Source organism: Trematomus bernacchii, unplaced genomic scaffold (assembly GCF_902827165.1).
Source record: "Trematomus bernacchii unplaced genomic scaffold, fTreBer1.1, whole genome shotgun sequence".
In the NCBI taxonomy this organism is placed as follows: Eukaryota; Metazoa; Chordata; class Actinopteri; order Perciformes; family Nototheniidae; genus Trematomus; species Trematomus bernacchii.
Window position 1 is genome coordinate 22,959,859 of NW_022987720.1, and position 21,054 is coordinate 22,980,912.

Genomic DNA, 21,054 nt, shown 5'->3' on the forward strand with positions numbered 1-21,054 from the left:
TCTCTCCTCTCCTCACTCAGTATCAGGGTTAGTCAAAATGATGGACACGTTCGATTCCTGTTTTGGCTAGTGTGCCGTAGATGGGTTTCATTCCATTTCAAAGTGCTGTTTGACGCCGCACACTGCCACTCCAACATCCAATCACAGAGCTTGAGGACTAATCACGGGGTATGTCAAGCAAAGCACATGGTGTAGTCCCAAACGATAGCTGAGGATTCTGGGTAGTGTAGTGTCTTCTGCCATCCTAAACTCCGAAAAAATATTTGTTTCTCCGAATCGAAGGGGAAAATACAAAAGCATTGTACACAATTTAAACCAATCAATGTTGTGTAATTAACAAGGATAATCTGGTGTTTTTGAGTTGATGAGTAGTGCAGATATCACTGTAAAATCAATCGACAGTAAAGAGAATACTTACTTCCGGGTGTAAAATCCTCCGTTATCCAATGGGAATGGACGCTCACATTGCCTTTAACTGCCGCCGACATGGACCGATGCGGTGCTTCCCTGAGCGTCAAATACCGCCGCCGATGGGAATACATTGCAATCAGTTGAAAGCTCTTGCGTCCGTTTATGAAGCTGAAGGAGACTCGGCGCGTCACTACTGCACGCCATAGGACCCTGACCAAGCGTCGATCCTGGACGTTTAGGGAGTGAGAGTGTGTTGCAGCAGGAGGCCAGAGAAAGAGAGACTTATTTCAGATACAGACGAAGAAGATGCATCACATGTGCACTAAATGATGTGCAGGCCTGAGTAATCATGCAAGAAAAACAACAATGTACTTGTTTTGTTTAACAGTTACTGTAAGGTGCAGGCATCTTGCATCGAAAGGCCGGCAGTCAAATAGTCCGATTTCCTTTACTAAACACTTTTTTAAGATTTTTTATTTTTTTTTAAATAATTAGTAAGGACTAAGAAGAAGAAACCAAGACAATCAAATTCACCAACGAGATGGCGGATCGATGTATTATTTTATTATTAGGTTTGTTAATAGAAAATGAGTAGGTTAACTCAATGCTGTATAGTTCTAGTAATCTTCCCTGTCCCAAACTCACCTCTAAAGAAGTACGTTTTAACACATCATGGTGAACATTTAAGTTAATTATGTGATGGATTTTTCTTTGGAGAGGCAATGTTATGTTATGTATAATAGGCAAATAATAACATTTTTAGTTAAATCCTTTCTTTTATTTACATGATTTAATCGAAATCTTAATCGTTTAAGTTGTGGGTTTCTACTCAATCTGCTTTTTGCACAAAACACAAACTCTTAGGAACCCTGACTCTGTAATTGGTATAGTCCGCCCCTCTGCCTAATACACAACTCTCAAACATATCCTGCAATGATTCAGAGAAATAATTGTCCTCCACCGGCAAACAGGTATATGTGTGGGCTGACATTTGAAGGCTCAGCGCTGTAATACCATGTGGCAGGTTGTGGAGTCAGAGTCAGCAGTGAGCTGGCTAAGTCCCCAGCGGGAGGCAGTCTTTATCGAAGTCAATGGCTGGGCTGTCTGAGGAAAAAAGGTTTCATTAGCATAACCCTGCAGGGGTCTGTGCTACAGGTAAGAAACAGAGGAGGGAAGAAGAAGAGAGTGCAGAGAGGAAAATTGGAAAAGCAGATTAAGTAGAACGATCGTGTGTTGTTTGAAATATGCAGATGACGACAATGACAGTGATGATGATGATGATGCAGGTGACAGCTATGATCACAGTGGTTATCTAGGTGACTAGGATGACATTGTCAATGAGTAATTTCAAAAAGCCATGCTGATTGCTGCATGACATGAACACTAAGATGAAACAGCATTTCAGTGAGCCTCCACTTTGTTTTGGAGAGTTAGTTTAAAGGGGACTTCTCAGGAAAAACACTCACTTGTTCCGTTTTTAAACTCATACATCTGGGTATCTGGAGTGTCCACCAACCCACAAGCTGTGAAATAAGAAAGCCTACTCAAGTTTTGTGGGCTGCCCCAGTCAGAAAACATGATTCTGCGGGCCAATGGATTTGGCTCCACTTCCTATATGTCGCACGCAAGTTCATTAAATACCTTCCCTTAGCTGAGCATGTCCAACACTTTTTTAGTGACCCAGGCTTAAAGACACAGCCATGAAAACGTATTGTTTCATACCAAGGGAAAATACAAGTATATTCATACAGACAGTATGAAGATATATGTGTTTTCTGAACCTTTAAGCTTGTAAACATGTTCTAGTAGAAACCTATAATATAAGTTTGGACCCAAAAACGAATAGGTAGTAGGTCCCCTTGACCACTGAATTTTGAGGGGGGGGCTTTAATTTAGCTTTTGCAGGCACTAAATGTATACAAATGTTATATTATGTGTGGCCTGGACAGTGCATACAAGTGTGCTTCATAAAGCAATAGTCAGATTGGTCAAAAAATCAGTTTAGAAGCTGTAATGAAACATCACGTTTTTTTTTTTTAAATCTCTCTTTCAGACTGGACTTGAGGATGTAAATGCTGTTGTCAAGCCAGAGATGAAAATGTAATGTTGTCGCCAAGCCAGAAGATGTTGGGTTCTTCCTTCCACCCTGCAATTGAAACTCCAGTCGTATTCATGGTGGCTTGACAGCAGCACACAATAGACATGGTAATGGCTGGGTACATTCTGACGCACACACACTCACCCTCACAAAATAGGAACGTATACAGACTTACAATGAGACCACAGGCTTTCAGTGAACCACAACATAAAGATCATCATTTTGACTCTGCCTTCCCTTCCACAGGAAACTGCAGACACTGATTATATGCCATTTGCTTGTGTATGTACTGTGTGTGTGTGGCGGGACCAGTGAAGAATTTATAGATTACATTTCTGAGGTTAACATATCAAAACCTTTTGATTTTGACTACCCGTTCTCCATTGGTTCCCATATCACCCAGACACACTGGGTAACTGGTAAAGGGATCTTCATTTGTAAACTCATTGGAGTTACATTTAATATAATGCTATTGTCATCTGAAGAAAGTTTGGATATTGCTTGTTTGTTGAAGTTTATAATACTCTATATATTCTGTTGTGAAATGTGTGAACAATAAAATGGTTCCATAAGAAGTCCTTTATATTAAATTATGGGTACCACTTTACAATAAGAGTACCCTTATAAAGGGTTTACAAATAGTTTGTTATTCATTTATTAATTAGGTTGTGAACACTTTATAAATCATGAATAAGCTTTATAAGACATGAGATAAACAGGGCAACTGTGACCGGTTGCTTGCTAAATAGTGAGCCCACATTTATCTGTACTGCTAAGCCTTATATTGGCAACTTAGCATACTTCGTCTTCTTCATCAGCCAGCATCCTTGGTATCTGTTGCTCACCGAGTTGATTCTCGCTAAGTAGCCAATATAAAGCTTAGTCATCTTGCCAAATAGTGAGCCTGTGTTGACGTATGAAAACTATGTTAGAACTGGTTTATAAATGGTTCTTAATAATTAATAAAGTGTTTACAACCTAATTCATAACCTAATTATAAACCCTTTATGAATCCTTTATAAGGGTAGTCATATTGTAAAGTGGTACCAAATTATCAATACTGCATTCACACGCCACCACAAGCAACATATGAGCCTGCGTTACCATTCATTATTAGTCCTCTGTGTTATCGCTCTGAAACTTTTTTTTTAGAATTTACCGCCGCAGTCATTGAGCAGAAACCCTTCTGTTTATATTCCCTGAAATGATAACATCACCTATTCATGACGGTTCCCTTGAGAAACATGCAGCACACAAAAAAAGGTAGAACAGTCTGTAAATTACAATGGAGGAGAGTCTTCCCAGAGGAGTATCTTTACTTCACACGGTGTCAGAGCATGTGCAGGAAGAGATACGATTGAAATACAGTCATTTTAAAGACTCCTTTTATGAATTATAAATCAATTGCTGAGATGACATTCATTTCTTGTGAAAGCTTTAGACTACTCTTATTGAAGTAGCAAGTGTATTCTGATGGGAGTAATTAAGTGTGACATTTGATTCTGATTAGATATTTATTTCTATTCTGATCATTAGTGAAACTAAAAGCTCCAGCACAGCTAATGAGGCGAATTGTGCTTTTGCTCTCAAACTCCTGGTCTCTCTGGTATGATTAGAGAAAGCATACGATTTCTTCAATTCATATTATACTTTAATTTGAATATTCTCAATATTCAGGAATGGGTGAGTAGACAGCTGTTTGCCCTCAAAATGATCCGACACCATACTGAAAAAGCCCCAGAATATATAATAAAAAACAAATGGTTGTCATGTGTCATAATCTCAGCATCATGGGACTTCTATTTCAGTTATACGCTTCTGCAACAAATCCTTTAGTTAGAGATGCGTGTTTTGAAATAAAGAAACAAAATCTAATTTGAAATGGACCTCCTTATATTAGACTGAGACATGCCGTAGTTATTCGAGTGCCAGACAAGAGACACAGTTTGTCGTCAACCACTAATATCCCACTCCTGTTCCACTAATAGAAGCTGCAGAGTGCCGTCACATGATTGAAACTCATCTTAAAAGATTTATTCCCATCAGTATGGGATATCCTAGATATTTAAAGTTGACACCTGATGAAGCTGTTGACACACTGCCGTAGCACAGCAGGGGCTTGAACCATAGTCATGTTATTGTGAATTTAACCATGTGATCACTGAATTCAGGCAAAATATGTTTAGCACAGGGGAAATACATATTATTTATTCATGGTATTGATAACAGGGATGTATATAGAGAAACAGAATGGATATAGATAGAGATTGGAAGACCAGAAGGTGACCTAAAGGGACAAATTGTTTTATTATGTCAGCTGAGTTAGCCCGAAGCCTCAAAGTCATCAGATTGGAATCCCCAGCCAAATGTTATCGATGTGAAGCTTCCTGATAAAATGCAGATCTCTTCAGTGTTAATGAGGTTTGAGAGCCTCAGGTCCTCACTCACAAAGGGGATATTGATTTGAGTATATATTGAGTCAGAGAGTTTGACGGAGAATATAAATCTTGATAATAGATGTGGCCAAGTAGCTAAGGCGCTAGACTAGCAATCCTTTGGGGTGGGTTTCACTGGTGGGTTCAGATTCTGCCCAACAAAGATAACATATGCATTTTTTAATGTGTTTTTTTTTACATTGTCTATTGTTGTACAGATTAAACCAATATGATAAAACATGTTTTATAGTGAGCTTTTTTAGAGGTGCAGGTAGGTGGATTTTTGTCCATCTTTGGACTTGGCCAGGCCAACTGTTTCCAGTCGCTTTGTTGAGCTAAGCTAACTAGCTGTAGCTTTATATTTAGCATACACTTGGTATTAATCTTCACATTTAACTCTAAGCCAGAAAGACATATTAGCAGGTTTTCTCCAAAATATCAACATGTTCCTTTAATATGTGTAGCAAAGAGCTGAGTTAGCTGAGCCACATTTAGCGTCTCAGCCTGTTTTATTTGTGATTTGTAATTGTGAACTAATAAATCCTTTATTCAAACCCTTTCTTTGTTAATTCCCAAATGTAGTTTAATTATTTATCCCTGTTGTGTTTTACATATAAACAGTGAAAGTAAATACAATCCAACAGAGGTGTTGGTTGGTTTGAAAGTGTGAAAGCCTTCCCACTAACCGTAGGTTTGTCCTTATAGGACTGAAATAGATAGTGCACCAGCCAAACTAAGAGGACATTTGATGCAGCGCGCTAAGAATAAGGACATGAGTCAACAGCACTGTTCCTAATGCGAGGGACAACGGGACCCATTTAACCAGAGACCAGATCAAAGTTGGAAAAGAGGGAGGACGGCTTTAATACATCATCATATACCTGTTTATTTGTATAATTAGCAGCAAATATGTTAAAGAGGATATATATTGATGTTTTGCACTGCATAAATATATTGGATCGTTGACCATTATATCGATATGAAGCGATCCAGATAAATGATTGATAGAGCCCTGGCTAAAAGCCTTTTTACATACTTCCTGTTCTCTAGTTTTAACAATTCCCAGTGTCTAGGGAATTTTAAAAATAAGAAAGTCAATCTGTTTATCACCCTTAACATCTTAAATGAGTTTAACCTGTGCTATTCTTTCCAAAGCTGTCTTTAAAGCCCAGGCTGAGGTTATTGGTGATCTTTGAGAAGCAAGTCTCTGTGTTTGGCGCATATTTCATGAGGCATTGCACAACAATCTCTTTTAAAAAGCAGGTCAGGCTCATCTGAGAACATCCACACACCCTGAAGACACACATACACATACACACACATACACATAAACACACCACACACTGGAGCACCACCACACCCACCTTCTCACAGCTCATCTCCTCTCCCCAGTTTCAGGTCTCCCTTTACAGTCACTGATAGGTCAGCGGAGCGCATGTTCCACTAAAGATAGTAACACACAAATCACTTAGCAATCTTATTGTCAGAGAGGCTGTGTGAAACACTGGCCTCACAGGTTTTCTAACAGACAGTGGAAATGTGGAAAAAGTCGCATTAACAAACTCACACACACAGGAATGCTTCTTAAACACACAACAGTCCACAAACACACAATCATAAAAAGCAAACACTCATAAACAATGTTTTCTCTAGTGAACTGTCTACTCCTCACTCATTCTCAAGCTCTTGCTGTGTGTCTATTCTCAAATGTGTTTGACCGTCTCTACTCGTGGTCAGCTTAAGTTTTGGGTTGAGGCTTGAGAGAAAAACAAAGGTCAATGTAAGCAGACTGTGTCCTTATAAGTCTGGATGTGGGCTGTTTGCACATAATCAGCCTCCTACAACACACACACAAAAGGTAAAACCGTTTAAGGCGCCCCTGCTTGTGTGTATGGGTGTTATTTTTGGATTGGTAAAGAAACTTGTATACGAGTATATGCCTTTCCTTTTAGTTTCCATAATAACAAACTAAGTAAAATGAGTGCCAGTGTAACTAACACTGTGGAGCAACAGAGAAGATGTGACAGTGTTATTATGTATATGTGGGAAAGTGATGTTCAGTCACGTCGTGCTTTTCCAACCGTTTTTTTTTTTTTTACCATTGTAGAGTGCTTTGGCCTTTGAGAAGCGTGAACCTAATCCGCATTGCATTGTTTCACCACTACCTTAAAGAACCAGTATGTAGTGGTTAAGTGAACTACAGTAAAGCATAAATTGAATATAATATGCATAACTATGTGTGTAATAGTATATAATCATCTGAAGCAATTTGGTGTTCATTACCTTAGAATGAGCCCTTAAGATTTATATACAGTATGTATTGGTTCCTGTCCACTGAGTTCTCTACGTTGCACCGTCATGTTTCTATAGGGAGGGTATTGAGGTTACTAAAAGGCACCGTAGTTAATTTGTCATGCTTTTAAATCTGCGTTGACGACAGGTGCTGCCGAATTTGTGTCGCTTCTAAGGTAAGGATCTGAGCAAGGCAATTTCCTGAAAGGGTTAGAAGACGGTGCAACAGTTATCTTGTTACGGCAAGTTTCTGGAGGGGTATTCAGTTGTTTGCGATGTGCAACCCCAGTGCTTAATGCTGCAAAATCCTATACACTTTCCCTCTAGACAACAAGCTTCCAGCAGTCACACGGGCACAATTTTAACCTTATTCTTTACTTACACAGTGCGCAGAATGGGGCGCAACATTAACTAGGAAATGTCTTTGTTTGTAACAAGGTTTTACATGTCTTGAACAGTATCTTGTAAACAGCAGTATGAGGATACAGCATACACCTAAATACGATTTTCCTCCTTATCCTTAATTTCTCCCAACAACCTTGTTTATCTTGTAAGTGTAGTCTGTGACTCACTACCATTGCACCTGCTGCCACATTAATCTCACAGCTACACCATCAGATTTTGGGAACACATATTTCAACACCTCCCCCGCTCGGTCACTATTCCCACTCTGTGCCCTCTGTCATGAGCCTCGCCGTGTTCTTGCCGTCTGCCTCGCTCTCTCCCTCTCTCTCAAATGACATGCTGTGCCAAGTGTAAGTGATTCAGCTGACTCACAGGCAGTGTGCGTTGCCAACCAACACCCTCCTCACTCCCAATACAGAGGGTTAGAATACAGAACAAGGCAGGGAAAAAGACTGAAAAGATGGACGAGATATATTTATTTGATAGAAACCTTCATATAGCATAACGCATCATATACAGTACATCCCAGGAGAAGACCAGACCCAGGGATCCATCAGTATGAAACATGTGAAATCATATAAATGTAAAATACAATGAAGAACTTTATATTACTTTTTCCTATCTCTAAGCCTCTGTTTTCATACTGAAACTGCAGTCTGACAGAAATGGCGACAACTTAATAATTTGCTCCCAGAGAACACCAGACTGAGTCACTCCTCCAATTACAACTGGTTAGAAAGTAAAACACAGGAGCACATCAAGGTAGGAGAGAGCTCCCGTGGGGTATACCACCGCCCCGCTTTTTACACAAAGACACACACGTATTTCACACGAGAATACACAACCTACCACCTGAACTAGAGACCAATTTCTGCAAGAGAAAACAGGGTCACCTTTTTGAGTTTGTTTTACCTTCCAGCTATTTAAGTGGATTTTGTTAAGCAAACTTTTCTGCATGAAATTGTGTGCTTTTGCCTTGAGTCTTTCTCAGGCTGTTTTTCAGTGTGCAAACAGTGGTTAGAATGGCTGCAGTCAGATGTATAATGTGTATTGTTATGATGAATACTTACTGGGGCAAATGAATGGTGTGCATTCTGTACTTAGCTAATGCCCTGGTATCAAGAACAGATCTAGCCAGCATGGGACACTGGTCGTCACAGGCCTCATTAGCTCCAGGGACAAGGTGGTCACCCCAAGAACACACGCATATTTACAACCTGTGTGTGTGTGTGTGTGTGTGAGAAATATTGAAGGTGGATATTAATCATTTCTATTATGCATAAGCGGTCATTTGGTCTGAGGTGACCCAAGGTTATCTGGGCTTCTCTGCTGTGGTAGGCCCACTTCAGCATCACACCTTTAAACAGACACTCACATTCATTCACACACATCTTGTCCCATTGTTACAGCACCTGCATTGAATTGCCTTTAAAATGTATATGATATCAGTAAGGGACATATTACCAAACTGTAGTAGTCATAATTAAAAATAAAAACTTTACCCCCCCTTGAACCCTAATATTGTAGGAGGCGGTTGACTGTCAGATACAGGTATACTAGGGGTATAATCACGTTTCATCACACAGCAATATTATTCTTTGGAAAAGACAAATGTCTGTGCAAAAAATAGACAATGCAACGATAAGATCTTAAGTCAGGTGCCTGTAAATGATATGAAAGTGTATCCTTATGCCAATTTGAAACAGTCCGTCACATTTATATTTACTCCAAACCTAATGTGATTTGATAATCCAATTACTTGGCTTGGAAAGAAGGGCAATTTGCCATAAGGAATTTAAAAAAATAATGGTGTATCTTAAAGGTAATAATATAATATGTATCAATGTATTAATACTGCATTGAGGATATTTAATCATTCATTCATCGTTATACCCCCAATTCATACAGTGTGCAGGTGTTGGTAAAGGTCAAATACCTTCAATAAATTGAGTGAAATCATCAAAGAGGCCTTTGTTTTACTGATGTTCTAGCAGATTCAATTAATAGTCTGATAGATTTGGATATCTTGCTTCTCAATTTACAGACATCTCTGAAAATGTTAGCATATAATATATTTATATATGTCCTTTATTATTTATAGAGAGGAATGTTAATTTCAATCTCATACTTGAATGGGTTTTTTTATTGCACATGCAGATCAGATCACAAATTGCAAACTCCATGCCCTTAACTATCCAGCTCAGCCAATACCAACCCAGACAACCCACAAACTGGAAGCTTACCATCAAACCGATACCAGCCCTAAACTTCACCACCCCTGATCCACCCAAGCTCCACCACTCCCCCGCCCCAAACGTCCCTCCCCACCCTCTCGGTTTATAATCAGAGTTGCCTAGCTAAGCAGAGTGAAAGCACAGGAAAGACAGTGGGGGCCGGTGCTCGTCCCCCATTCAGCGCAGTCGGAGGGCCGGGCCGGGCCCCCAAAAGCTCAGATTACATCCCACATAATGAGAGACCTGGCTCAGCAGGCTCTGCCTCTCTTTCTCTCTCTCTCTCACTCACACAGAGAGAGACAGACCCACTGTGGCATTATTGCTGAAGTCCTGTTCTGCTCTGTTCTTCTCTCTGGTTACTACACTGACAACTGCCAGCACAGCTGCTTTACTTGTCACTGTATGGCCCAGGGAAATAGACGCAAACCTGGTCTGTGTGTGTGTGAGAGTCTGAGTGTGTTTTGGTAGAGAGAGTCTGGTGCTTATTACTAAGGCCACATGCACACCAATGTGGCTAAATTGCAAACTCCATCTTTTGTTTTTAGTCTTTACCCTCAATCCACACTAAGCCAGCAGTTTCCACTTTCCAAACAACAAAGCTTTGCAAATGTTCCAAGAGTTGCTTATTTTTTTCACAATGACCTTAAACACAATACAGGTGATAGAATAATTGTGATTTGATTCACTGCCTCAGCAGTTACTCTTCCGCTTGGTTAGCAGGTAGCTGACAGGTCAATAATAGATATTTGTAGAGAACCAAAAGCTATAAAATAAAGAACACCTTAACTGACATTGGCTTTGAAATAAATACAAGAACCATTGAAGGGGACATTGGCTCTGCAGTAGGCCTAACCCAAGTAAAAGGTAAAAAAGAAGAACTTTAAACAGTCTCAAAATACAAGGCAAGCTAAATAAATGCAGTTCTTACAACCACTGCTGCACCCTTAATAGCATAGCATAGAACCACCTATAATCAAAAAGTATTCGTTAACCATATTATGGTTTGGTGATTCATTTCAATTTATTCTGAGGGTGACTTAAGTATCGGTTCCAAGTCGTAAATAGATGTTTAATTATTTTTTACTAGATTGGGGTGCTAGACCCTGAATGTCTCTACCAAAATGGAAGGCAATTAATTAAATCGTTATTGAGATATTTAAACCTGAACGAGGGCCATACAGACCAACATAGCTATGAAGAGGCCACACTGCTAACAAGGATAAAAAGACCAAAACAAGTAAATTAGACCTTATTGTTAAGTTTGTTTTAATGTTCAATTGTTTCATGGGTTCACAACAGCTGAGGGACAACAACAAAAAAACACACAGATAAATCTAAAAAACAATTTGAATTTGGCTGAAAAGTGAATAGTCTGTCCTCTTTGAACCCCGTTAGCTAGGGTCCTTACAAAACCATGCTTGAAACATGGCCTTCTCTGGAAGCTTCAGTATGTGGAGTGCTGTGACAAAGCCTGGCTCCTTCGCAAAACACACACATCATTCAGTACACAAATCACAGCCTACTCACCCACATGACGTGTGGGCCGGCATTGTGTTTATTGCTCGGTGCTTTGGTAGCACCAAGGCCATTAGCATTGTGAGGAGCTGCATTGGGGCACAGTGAGCTTGTGTGAGTGTCCGGGCGTGTCGGTGCTTCAGTGTATGTGCCTATATGTGCCGAGGGGCAGGAGCTTATGTTTGTAAATAGAACAATATCACATCTCAGCGAGTGGATGTGTGTTTTTTCAAAGCATCCACCTCCATGTGTTATCCCTCAGGAGCTGTGTCAGTGTTTATGTGTACGTGTAATAAAGGAGTGAGTGAGGTCACAGACTTTCGCTACACAGGCTCCCAGCCCAAGGTTTACTAGAGTACAAGCAGCCTTTGTAAAGGCCATGTGTGGACTGCTCTGTGCTGCACTTACAATGGATCTGAGAGAGAGAGAGGCTTGGAGAGAAAGAAAGAGAGAGAGGCTTTAACAACTTTATCGATTAGCAGAAAAGGGTTCCACCTCATGCCCCGACAGGAAAACAACAGCACCTAGAGGACATCCATCTTATTCTTTTGAGATAATGATTTTCTTTGAACGCCACATAATGTGACATGCGTTTGCACGGTTCTGTTACCCCAGGGTTGCTTATTTCTACACTTGTTTTCACTGTGTATGTTTGTTTTATGTTGAAGTTACAAGTGTTGCTGTGTGTCTTATCATTTTGTTACATCTGTACATCTTTGTGCACGTGAATATATCTCAGCAATGAGCCTTTGTTGTTGTGTGCATAAATATGAGTAGGTGTGTGTGTTCGTGCTTTGTCTCGTTTCAACCACGCCGCAGGAAAGGAAACGTCAAGCGTATGCCGAGCAGGAGATATGCACAGAGCCTGGTCAGGGTTTTGATATAACCTGCTCCAGGGGACCGCTCTCATGAATTGATAGGACAAAGCTACAGTATCAACAGCCCATAAGTCAGACTTACAGCAACCGTGTGAATGCAAATAGCACAGCAGGACCATTTTATGCCAGGGATTCACAGGGGTGGCTGAGTATATCACAATAAAGCCCGGCCGGTGGAAGTGTGCCCACGGGTTGAAGGACATGGTGTGTGTGTGCATGTTTATGTGTGCATGTATATGAGATTAATGTGAGGGGCAAATGAGGGTGAGGAAGTGGACTAATCTATTGGAGGTAATGCTTTTGTGTGATTCATGTTTTGTCTGTAGCGTGTTTCTATATAAAGTATCTGTATGCGTAAGTGTTTTCTCCCACATAACAAGTATCCAATGAATGTGTGGGGGGACAAAGGTCAGCCACCCCCTCTCTCTTTAAATGTTTAGAACAGTCTGATGGACAGAATGACTCGCCAACCCAATAATACACTCCGCACCTGCCACTAAGGGTGTCACACGCAAATGGCTTTTAAAAAAAAAAAAAATACAAAAATTATTCCTGCTAAAATGAGGTGAATTACGTAAATGTTTACAATCACATGACAGTTTGCAGGGTTTTGATGTGGATATCATTTTTTAAATTTATTTTAGGAAATACATTTTGGGGTCAAGTAAACCTGTAAATTACTTGGGTAATGCCAAACAAGCTCCAACACGATTTCCTTGCTTTTTTTCCTTGGCAATCCCACATTTTAATCTCTGTTATCCAAAAATGCAAGGACATTAAATACTTAAGGTTACATTATGGCCTTACAGACTTTTAAATACCTGGTGGTGAGGCCATTATAGGAGACGTTTCGTGGACATCTCTACTTTCAGACAGAAAGCCTATCAAAGTCAACCAAGGCCATTTCATCAAAATGCAGTAAATAATTGAGGAATATGCAATATAAAACATATTTATTTATTTATTGGTAGAGGCCGGGATTGAAAGCAACATGTAAAAACTGACTGAAAGGGATTGCATCACTGCAGACAGTCATGTCAAAATAGGCAGACAGCTCGACGGGTTTTTAAAGAAAAATAAATGAAAGGATGCCCGCTTTGTCATCTTTTATAACTGTTGCAAGATTCCTCGTCTGTCTATAATTTAATCCACAAACTTTTTCACCCTTTGCTCAAAGTGGAGCTCCAGTTGTCATGGAAACAGATCTTACGTAGCGGTATATCCGCGAGGAAAACTTTCGATTGTGATCCCCCTCCGGCCTGCTGCGGCCTATTCAAGCAGCCCATTAATGGCCACTTGGCAGGTGCTGTCCACTTTGGGACATCATTAAGAAGTGTCACATCATACCTCCGGAGGCGTGTGGTGCAGTGGGTTGTGCGTCGGTGTTCGGATCAGGGGGTCACAGGTTCAAACCCCACTGCAGTCAGCATGTCGTTGTGTCCCTGGGCAAGACACTTCACCCCAAAATTGCTCCTGTGGGGATTGTCCACAGTATTGAGTATGTAAGTCGCTTTGGATAAAAGCGTCTAACAAGTAACATGCAATGTAATGTAAATACCTCATTGGTACAGAACTGCACTTTCTATCAGTCTTACCCAATTATTATACTCCAGTCTGTCTTCATTGTGCTCCCAGTTTCTCTTACCCAACACACACAGGCTCACTCTGAGCTTGTGTCTTGGTGCAGGACGCGCCGAGGTCAGAAGTCAAGTGTCATGTGATTCGGATGTTTAATACACACTGACATGCTGCCTAAGCTGCTCAGGACGAAGCATGGGGTCATGGGAACTGACACCATACAAGCCTTCATTAGAGGTGAGCTGCACGTGAGGATTTCAGCTATAGCCAGATTAGAGGTATTTGCCTTGCAGCCACACACCCATATATATATATACACCATATATATATATATATATTATATATATATTATATATATATATGTGGTATATTATATATATACACATATATATATATCTATATATCTCTCTATATATATATATATATATCTCTATATATCTATATATGTGTCTCTCTATCTCTCTCTATCTATCTCTATATATCATGTGTGTCTATCTCTATATCTCTCTCTCTCTCTGTGTCTCTCTCTCTTCTCTATCTCTCTCTCCTCTCTATCTATATCTATCTATCCTCTCTTCTCCATCTCTCTCTCTCTCTCTATCTCTCCTCCTATCTCCTCTATCTCTATCTTATCTCTCTCTCCCTCATATACATATATATATATATATATATATATATATATATATATATATATGTAAACACACACATATCCCTTACAATGGGCCATCTGTAGAGAACGTCATTGATCGTCCCTGTTACCTGATTTCTAATAAAGCCCCTCTCTAAACAAATCTGAAAGGACAAATTATTTACGAGCTTCTCTTCCACACAGCTGCTTATATGTTCAAAGCAAGTTCCTATCTGTGCTCTCTTTCTGCACGAAATGCTTTCGACTCATATGGTAATACAGCAACTGGCAAAAGGGGTTTATAGCTTTCCTGTCATCAAACACAGAGGGAGCCTTTCCATACCAAACAATAAAAGCAATGATTAATATTCATACTCTCTCATGGCGGGGAGGCACAAACTGTGGGGAAAAGGACTGCCTGCAATCCAAAAATAGTTAGACTGCAACTTCTATCTCGCTCTCTGTCTGTGACAGGCCCAGGCATTTCAAGTTGTGAACACTCATGCAATGCTTCTCTACAAATAAGATCAGACACCCAAAGCGTATTAGTTATGATATGCATTACGTTGTGTGAATGCGTGTGCGGAAAAGGAACAACCCTGTTTTAAATGTACTAAATTGAAGCTCAATGTTGCATTAAAAACCCCACATGAGATGAATCAAAGGTCATGATGTTATGCTTTAGGCTAATAGATTATGTTCTGATTATAAAACAGTATTGTAAACTGTGTACAATATGATGCAAAGTATCTATTCATGGAATAGTCTAGGTGCAATGACTAACCTAGGCAACCTATCTGACGCAAGTATTTCCACCCCATGCCCCCCCATTTGCCTAAACTAGGGTCTCAATGAGTCATGTATTATGTAAGGGCCAGCATTACTCAGATTCATAGAATGCTAAGATGGTAACGAACATTCGGTAGGTATAAGATAACTTCCCCCTCCCACAGAGTTGTGTTAAAGTTTATTTTGAAAGCACTTTAAACAACAGCTTGATGTTATCTTCCAGAGCAGGCAGCTGTTTTTTGTTTGTTTTTTTTTAAGCTATGAAAACTCACCGTACCCTATCTTCTCAGCACCAAATGGGAATGCATTTAAACTAACCAATAACATATTTTACCTGCATTCCTCTCACCCCATTAAAAAGCCCCTTTAGTTTGCCACATTCAGTATCTTTGGAAACTGTCGCTTAGCTTTCAAAATAAAAAAACTGACCATAGATCAACCACTCGGAAGTCAAACTGACTTTCTCTGTCGTCAACTCATCATGATCGACAGTAGTGTAGCACTCCCTCCAGTGTCTGCAAAGCCTAATAGCATTTCAGTGTAGACTAACATCCGCTGGCCTCTCCGCGGTTGCCACAGCAACAGGCTGTGAGGTCATTGTGACTGTGAGCAGAGAGAGGGCTATTTAAAGGGACTGAATAGCCATGTGGACTGTGTCAATGAGGAAGGGTCTGGTATATTTCTACATGAACAAAAACAGGCTGGGTTATGTTGTGAATTTACCAGTGCATGGGCTCAGAAAATCATTTGATGATCATTTTATTTCTATGTAAAGTATAATTAAGCAATAGAGTAATAACACTGGGCTACGAGGTCCATGTGAGGTGTACACAGTTATGTTGGTCAACAACCAACCTGATGCTTTTTACAATGTTACTGTGCATGTCATACGCCATCCAGTGTCAGGACTGTGTAACAGTGACTAATGTTTTGTTTACAAGTCGGAGAAAATGTAAAGTTTTTATTTGGTCGATTTTGTTGCATAGAAAATGATTATAAATAGATAATTGTTATTTTATCCAATAATGATTTTGCTTATTCATTCAAGTGATGAAGGCTGAGAAAGAAAATATTTTTGACACATTCTTGGACTGGGTCTTTGACATTGTCTATGAAACAGGACAAGAGGTGGCATCTTGCTTTGTGTGACAAACCACTCGCATATTTAAGTATATGTGTTTCCAAAAGGTTGATTTATAGTAGTACAGTATGTAGGCTGTACACAGAGCCTACGCCGTAGCCCGCAAGAGCGAAATGTAAACCTTTATACTACTGTTAACTGAATTAAGCTGCTCCTATACTGTCACATATTAAGCAGTAATGTGTTTGTGGTAAACACTTGTAACGTAATGTGTGTTTGCTGTGCAAATCATCACAAGCAATGAATGAGACAGTCATTATGAGTTCATTTGCAAGCTACAATAACAGTGAGAAGGTCATTTCTCTCTATGTCTCTCAAGGTCCTTTGTCACATAACATCATCCATTTTTATTTTAAAACACTCATAGAAGTATTGAATAGATGCTTTGTCCTTCCATTCGTCTCCCAGAGGACTCTCTTTATTTTTTCCCCCATCTAGCTGCAGATAATTCAAATCAGTCACAGCAACAGTAGACTGATATTTCTTGTTCCACTCCTGACAGCAGCTGATCCCTACTGCCATTCTCCTGGGTCACACTAGGGCAACAGTCCTCATCCAAAATCAGAAACAAAGTGAAGTCCCAGAGTGCATCTATGTTCTGTTGGTTTGGGATTAGAACATTTTGTGCCAAGCATCCCTTTATCCCGACCCCCTCCCTCTCTCTGTGTCTTTTTTTGGCCACTCCTGGCCCTGTATTTCATGCTGTGTCACTTCAGTTTGGATGTTCTAGTTTTTTGTGTCTCTCATTCTTGTTTATAAATAATGCCTCGAGTGTAAAACGAGTGTCTTCATTTGCTCCTGCGGGCTAAAACCAAATATCTGTATTTTAATTTCTGTCTAAATTCAAACTGATTTGTTCACAAACAGAGGAAACGAACAAGGAAAAGGTGTGTGCATAATACATTTAGTATTTGCATGACATGAATCAAGACCAGGCTGGTGGGCGACATCTTATTAAAGAGACTGTCTGCCTGCATACATTGGCAGCACATCTATATTCCACAAACAGAAAGGCATAGTTTGGGGGTGGGGAGCCATTTCAATGCATTGTTTTACTCAATGCATACAGGCCCCTGTGTGTTTATGTGATATGTGCATATGCAAGCATGTATGTTGTGGTTGATGGTGGCTAGGAGCCTGTGGCTATTTTTCAATCATATTTTACAATCTACAATTCACTGTTCACACAAATATGGTAATTAAGGGTGGTGTGTTTTAGTTAATATTAAGCTGTCTTTGGCTCTTTTCCTGCTGTAACCAATGCAAATGTCCCCCTCTGTGGGACAAATAAAGGTATTGTGAGTCAATATTTTTGGAACAATGTCCTATTCTATTGGCAGCTGTGGTTTGGTTTTAGTTTAACTCACTATGAACAAATCTGAGCACCCTTATCCTGTTTTGTACTGGTTGTCAGTATTTCTATGAATGTAGGCCTACTTATTGGTGTTGATTTGCATGTAGGTGCATGTACAATTACATGTTTAATTTCAAATGGTAACATATTTACTAGCCCCTTCTTCTTAGTCCTTAGAGGGCACAGGTTTGTTCAGCGCATCATGCAAGAGTGAAACCTAATAGAGAACATTTCCATTCTTCTTCAATGACATGGTCATTGTTCGTGCTAGAGAGGGTGCGTGGAGGATGTTATAAGTGAATCTCCTCGGTGATTGAATTGAGGCTGCCGCCTGATTACTTCTGATTCTTATCAGAAAAAAACATGCTTTGAAATGGTTAAGCAGCTTTGTCTCACTCCAAATGCGTTTTCAATGTTACGATCTCAGACCGGTTTGTTTTCATTGTGCATGGGTGTGTCTTTGACACATGAATATGTTACACATCGTTTATTGCTGATGTCTGTCAAAAACCCCTCTTGGTGTTAAACATCCAATTATGGCAATGCAAATCGGGATATTTAATGCAATCCTTCATCAACGTAGACCCACATTCTGCAATCTTAAAGTAGAATTGATAAAACTCTGACTTGTCAACCTAAAAGGACAGAAGACAAACGTGGTTTTATTTTTTTAATGTTCATCTCCATCGAAATCCCTAAAGTCCTAGAATCCAATGACAGCAGAACCTTTAGGAATTGACACGTGCAAACTACAAGCATCTCTCTATCCATCGATCCCTATGTGATAAGGTAAAGGTAGAAAAGAGAAGATATGTGAGAGGTAACAGTGTCCTAGTTCCCCCTACATTGAGCAAGTACTATTTTTAGAAAGCAGAAAGATAAGGGGGAAAAGAAACCCCTAGAGTCGACAGAAGCAGTTTTATGTTCTGGACAATTTACACCCTCCTTATGCAACGATGACCTTTCTGCCTTCACCGTTCACTCATCCCAGCCCCCCCTCATGCCCTCTGCACCTCAATGTCCTCCCTCTGTCCTCTTGTCCTTTCTCCTGTGTTCTTACCTTTCTTGATTTCCCTCTCTTGGCCTCCCTCTCTTGGCCTCCCCCTCCTCCATTTTTATCTGTTCCCCTCTTTCCCATATTCACATTTCCTCTTTCAGGCTCCACTATGTCCCCTGCTTCTCCTCTTCTGTCACCAAAAGCTGCCACATTCAATGCATACATTCCCCTTGAACTGTCCTCAATAGAAATAAAGTGAGAGCTACTGCAAATGTAAAATTGTGTATAAGATTTCTGTGATAAAAAAAACACCAAGCTTGAACTTTGTGTGGGCCCCCTTTTTAACCATGTTATGCAAGAATGTGTGATTTGTTTTCTCAAATATGAAACCACCTCACTTTCCTCCCCTAATGCCATCAACATTATTCCACTGCACTCGTGTTCTTACTTTGTGGGCACATGCATGAATTTATAAAGTAAATTAATTTAGTGTGCTGATAGTCCACATTTTATCTTTGTAATTTAGGACTTTCTGCCCCCTTCTCTCTATCCCTTCCCATCTGGCAAATCTTTAGTCTAACCCAACACACAGACCAGCTGTGCCCTGGAGAGCTGCTATTGACAGTGTGTGGTGTGTGTGTGTGTGTGTGTGTGTGTGTGTGTGTGTGTGTGTGTGTGTGTGTGCAATCCACCAGCCCATCTGGCTAACTGCTTGTGGAGGCATTCATCGGGCAAGTGTGAAAGTGTGTCATAGACGGAAAATTACAATATGCTTTTCATCTGAGATGCACTCTAAAAAGACAAAAACAGTTAACTGCACTAATTATTATGTCTAGTTTAGTTCTTAAAAGTTAAACTAATCTTAACTTTAGTTTAAATCAGTATTGTAACCTCTTTACAATACAAACTGTTTCCTTGAGATAGTGCTCCGATCTCCATTCTTCCACCATATTTCATTTTTAAAAGATTCCTAAAATGTACATTTTACTTGCATTAGCTGGAATTATTGGAAGATTTTTTTTTTTTGTGGAAAAATAAACGATTGATTACGAGTTTGAATTAAACATTAAGATTACTTTTTTTTGTGTACATTTGCTCATAAATTTACTTTGAATGCAAGAATTTGACACATCTCAAACAGATAAGCAACAGTTATGCTTAGGCCATTTCATACTGTGTTGTGCTGCCACCCAGTGGAAAACTTCAATAATTGCACAACATATATAATGCGATGTAGTAAATATGGTTTTTCCTAATATCTATATATAAATTGAAGTCTCCTACATATATGACACATGATACTTAAACCAACTGCAGCACAAGCTTTAACAAATGGAATCAGCACATTAGTCCCTGTATTGTTGTTTCCAGTCTTCCAGTATTTTATTCTGTACTGTTACTTTAAGGAAATGTTACTCAAATAGACCTACACAAAAAAAAGGTCCACCAACTAGTACCGACTTATATAAAAATAATAATAAAATGCTAAATTAACGTACATTACAGTCGAAGCCCTTCATGCCACCGTGTCCTCTATGGTCAGATACGTCCAATGTCGATGGATGGCACGTTTGAGCCTGTTTGAGTGCAGCTTCACTAGAATCAAGCAACAACAGAAGAAAATAAATCAAAAGTACATGCAATATACAATTCCCTACATCGATTAAATAGCCTGCCACTTTAACAAGGAGGTTTTACATCCACAACAGCTGCAGCCACAAACAAATAACAAACAAATACAACAGCAAACACAGTAAGCTCAATCACACGTTTTGCACATAATAGCTACACACAATGCTAGCAGCGTTTACGTTCTCCTCGGGAGGGTCACATCCATGCAAGTTACTCACCTAGGCTATGAACGTATTTATGTGAGTCTTGCTTGCATCTCGAAGTCTTCCACCGTCTGCTCCAGGTTCTTCAAACATAGTTCACTTAGTCTCTGTCCCACTACAGAAAGTCCTCACACACCTTACTGAACATAAAGCTCCTAGATCAAACCAAATCACCTGGAGGATCCACCATGTTAGCATTTAGCATGTTAGCTGGACCCAGCACACCTGTCGGTAATTGGGGGGGTGTGGTTGATTACAGTATCTGGATTACACTGAGGTGCTCCCTGGGTGGTGCTTTGTTGTAGATAGGCAACATTCTTATTAATTAAGCTTACAACGTCTCCCAAAATCTAAACCATAATGAAGTATCGTTATTTTTTAATTGAATTGTGCATTGTTGTACATCTAACTAACTTCTAGCCCCACCTCTACCCCCTTGACACTCCTGCCAGTCAATCTCGGGA

The 21,054-nt window shown here is 39.8% G+C and overlaps 1 long non-coding RNA gene across 3 annotated transcripts; it reads right to left on the reverse strand.

Annotated features, from left to right (window-relative positions):
- Window positions 1-1,251: 1,251 nt before the first annotated feature.
- On the reverse strand, window positions 1,252-20,741 carry LOC117493031. Of its 3 annotated transcripts, none has more exons than XR_004556922.1 (3): window positions 20,606-20,741; window positions 20,255-20,351; window positions 1,252-1,515 (listed from the first exon to the last, which is right to left on the reverse strand). It is a non-coding gene; the product is annotated as an uncharacterized LOC117493031 (long non-coding RNA). The 3 variants fall into 3 exon arrangements; XR_004556923.1 differs by lacking the exon at window positions 1,252-1,515 and adding an exon at window positions 6,314-6,387; XR_004556921.1 differs by lacking the exon at window positions 1,252-1,515 and adding an exon at window positions 18,440-18,535.
- Between the last annotated feature and the right edge of the window lie 313 nt (window positions 20,742-21,054).